This window comes from Crocodylus porosus, unplaced genomic scaffold (genome assembly GCF_001723895.1).
Source record: "Crocodylus porosus isolate Cpor-Errol unplaced genomic scaffold, CroPor_comp1, whole genome shotgun sequence".
NCBI lineage: Eukaryota > Metazoa > Chordata > Crocodylia > Crocodylidae > Crocodylus > Crocodylus porosus.
The window spans coordinates 77958232-77961550 of NW_017728943.1; the positions used below are offsets into that span (position 1 = coordinate 77958232).

At 42.5% G+C, this 3319-nt stretch overlaps 1 long non-coding RNA gene across 1 annotated transcript in view; it reads right to left on the bottom strand.

Moving 5' to 3' along the window:
• Positions 1 to 2182, bottom strand: part of LOC109319821 — an 8490-nt gene extending 6308 nt beyond the window's left edge. The window contains exon 1 of the long non-coding RNA XR_002103634.1: positions 2144 to 2182. This is a non-coding gene — a long non-coding RNA (uncharacterized LOC109319821). The remainder of the gene's footprint in view (positions 1 to 2143) is intronic.
• Positions 2183 to 3319: the final 1137 nt, after the last annotated feature.

Sequence of the window (3319 nt, forward strand, 5' to 3'; positions counted from 1 at the left end):
GCCTTTTACTTGAGCTCAAATAAACTCTGTCTGCTTCTCCCCCAGTGTGTTTATTTGGCGCGATGCACACCGGGCAACGAACCCAATTGTTGCCTCCCTCGGGCACCTTGTGCCGGCAACATTTGGAGGAACCAAGGGAGCCATCAAATGGCAGCTGAGGAAATGAAATGGCTATGAAGGGCAAAGCCAAAAATATGAATCCAAAGCTCAGAGTACAGGATTTCCATTGTGTACCACAGACCAAATGTAGCATCAGTAACATGAGACTTTAGTAGAACTTACCTACTCATGATGATAATTTTCATGTCAGTTAGTACAGAGCTTTGATTCAGGATATCCTACGTGCCTTTGCTTTTTGTCTCTTTCTGTTCATAAATAAAAAATGTACGAATGACCTGTATTAGGATGCACATATATTTAACATGGCGCATCCCTGTGCCCCATTATGAATGTCTCCTTCTCTCTGTCACTATGGAGGACACGATGATGATGACAGAGATTCATCTGCTCCTCAGAAAAACTTCAAAAAAGACCTATTTCAGTTTCAGGGGGAATGTCTGTGAACTAGACGTTGAGCAGCCCGATCCAGAGGAATGATGAAAAGAATGGAACGGATGGTTGTGGGCACTTGCTGACTCTTGAAATGTTGCCATTCCCTTAAAACCCATATCATGACAGAAAGGTCCCTTGATTGAAACCAGCCTTTGTGGGGTAGGTAGGGATTTTGGAAGTTGGTTTTGGTTTTAGTTTTTTTGTGTGTGTTTCCTAGGCCAATTGCACCACCTAGCTGTAAACACTTGATTTGCTCTTTAATTTCAACATACAACCTATAAAACTGTTAGCAAAGCATGGAAGTGGTGGCTGCTGTACAAGCTCTACAAATATACTTCTAATCTGGTTTACTGTTTCTCCGGCTCTTCCAGTCCTGGGCCACACTAGTTGAGTTGTTTATCCTTGGCAAGTCTGCTGTTTATCACATGGTTTTGTTGTTATAGGGTTGCTTGGGAGTTCTCAGTAATGCCTGCTGATTTAGCATCATAGGGTTGCTCATTAAAGTTCAGCTATCTACATTAGTTAATAATTATAGGAATTCTCCTGTGTTCTGAGCTACTAACTTTGCTATTTTTTTCTGCTAATAAGGAAAGAGCACTGAATTCTGTTAGGAATTGATAGCAGAATTACATGGACTTTCAAAACTGAATGGCAAAAGAATTAAAGAAAAACCAGTTCTTGAAAGAGTGGGTGATTGTTTTTTGCTGAAAACTGGACTTTCAGGAGGATAGAACTGACCTTTGAATCTGGTGATTTTTTTTCTCAGCCAGAAGAATAAGGGAAGAAACTTAAAAGATGTCAAAATGCTTCGTTTCAATAGTTTCTATTGAAAAAACCTCACCTACATTTAAAAGAAGAAGGTTCAAAAAGGTGTAATTGAAACAAAACATCTTGTTTCAGGTGAAATTAAACATTTCTAGCTTGACCCCAAATGAAAGTTCATTTTCTTTCCATTTTGAAAAATAGAACAAATAAAGACCTTGTTACATGGTAAATTTGGGCAGCTCCTGGAGCTGTTAACCTGCATTGTCCGCACATTAGCACCTGCAACTAGTTTTAAGCATTTGTTATATGGCTCACAGTTACACCCTCCAGGGCAGGATTATCTCTCATCCATGTTACCCAGATCATGTTAAACTAAGGTGTATCCACTCTAGGCTACACCTTGGTGAAAACAATGCCCACCCCCACATCCCCTGATGTCCTGGATTAGGCCCAATGCCCCCTCCCCCCCAGAACCCCAGATCCTTACTTGCTGCTGCCCCTGTCCCCCACCCCCACCTGCCCTCTCCCCTCTCCTCCTGTTGGACTGCCTGCACTGTCTGTCTCAGGAAGCAGCCCCCACAACTGCCACTGCTGTTCTCTGGTCCAAATTCAGCTCAGAGAAGAGCAGAAGCCTAGAAACCCAACAGTAGCAGTGGTAGTGGCCATAGCAGGGGCTAGGCAGAAAGGTTAACCATTTTCTGCCTGCTCCTCAGGACAAACAGTGTGGCCAGCCACAAGTAAGTGGGGGGAGACCCAAAGACAGACTGGAACCAGGGGAGCCCCAAAGGGCAAGGGGAAGCCTAGAATAGGATGGGGGAATTCTTACTTTGCAAGTCCTCCAGGCCCCTGCTGGCCTGAACATCTGACTGCCTCCAAACTCAAGCTAGCACTGCCACTTGGCTGCATGGCTCACAGTGTAATGTGTAACAAGCCTCTCACTCTTATTTCAGTTTGACCCAAACCAAATATTTTTCTCAATTTTACACTTTAGCCAATGACACAATAATCCATTATTTCCTCATCTCCGCTAAGGAGGATGGAGACTATGCATTTCACTGGTATGAGCTTTCATTGCACATAATGAACTTTCCAGATATCAGTTATATGAGGAGTAGAACCGATATTTATAAAATGGATATTTCTTGAACTGAGTACACTTCAGGATATAAATCCTGGATACAGTTCAAGAACAGTGGCCATACTCATGAGAGATCTTTAGAAATGAATGAACACTGTGCCAAGGGGACGTTATTGCATTTGGTGGAAGAATGAAATGTTAATGTTTTGTTCCATGTGCATACATTTCTGGTGGAAAGTCAGAGAAATCCCTGCAAAAAAGATGAAATTGCATGCTTAAGAAAGTAGTTTGCCTTTCTCCTTTTAAAGGTGACATTTCAGGCATGTCACTTTTGTTGTCTCACTGTGGATAATAGTAAGGGATTTACTTCACTCATAGAGAAAAATCATTTTGAGAGAGACCTATAAACAAAAGGACCTTTTCTCTCTGTGTCACCATCAAAGTCATTGCTGAGGGTTCAAATGACAGCTTGAGTACAGTTAGACATGAGCTTTTTCACTGTCACTGTGGAACTTAACTCCTTCACACCATTCTGTCATTTGAAGACTCAGCATGCTTATTTCAGGATATACTGAAAGTGGAAGAAAGAAAAATTAGAAGACAAAAGATTGTGGGACCTCCTATCTTCACGCTTCAGGCTTAGAAAACAATCGTCAAAGATGTCAGGAAGGTAGTCTTTTCCCTCCTCCCCACTCGCATCCTGTTTTAGCAGAGATCAGTCATGCAACATTGTAACAGAGCCCCTACCCCATTACTAGAATACCTCTAGAATACACTAGAATATAACCAGGAGACAGGCGGGTGATCCAGGCTGACCTGGACAAGCTCAGCAAATGGGTGGACGAGAACCTGATGGTGTTTAACACCAAAAAATGCAAGGTTCTCCACCTTGGGAGGAAAAACCTGCAGCATCCTTATAGGCTC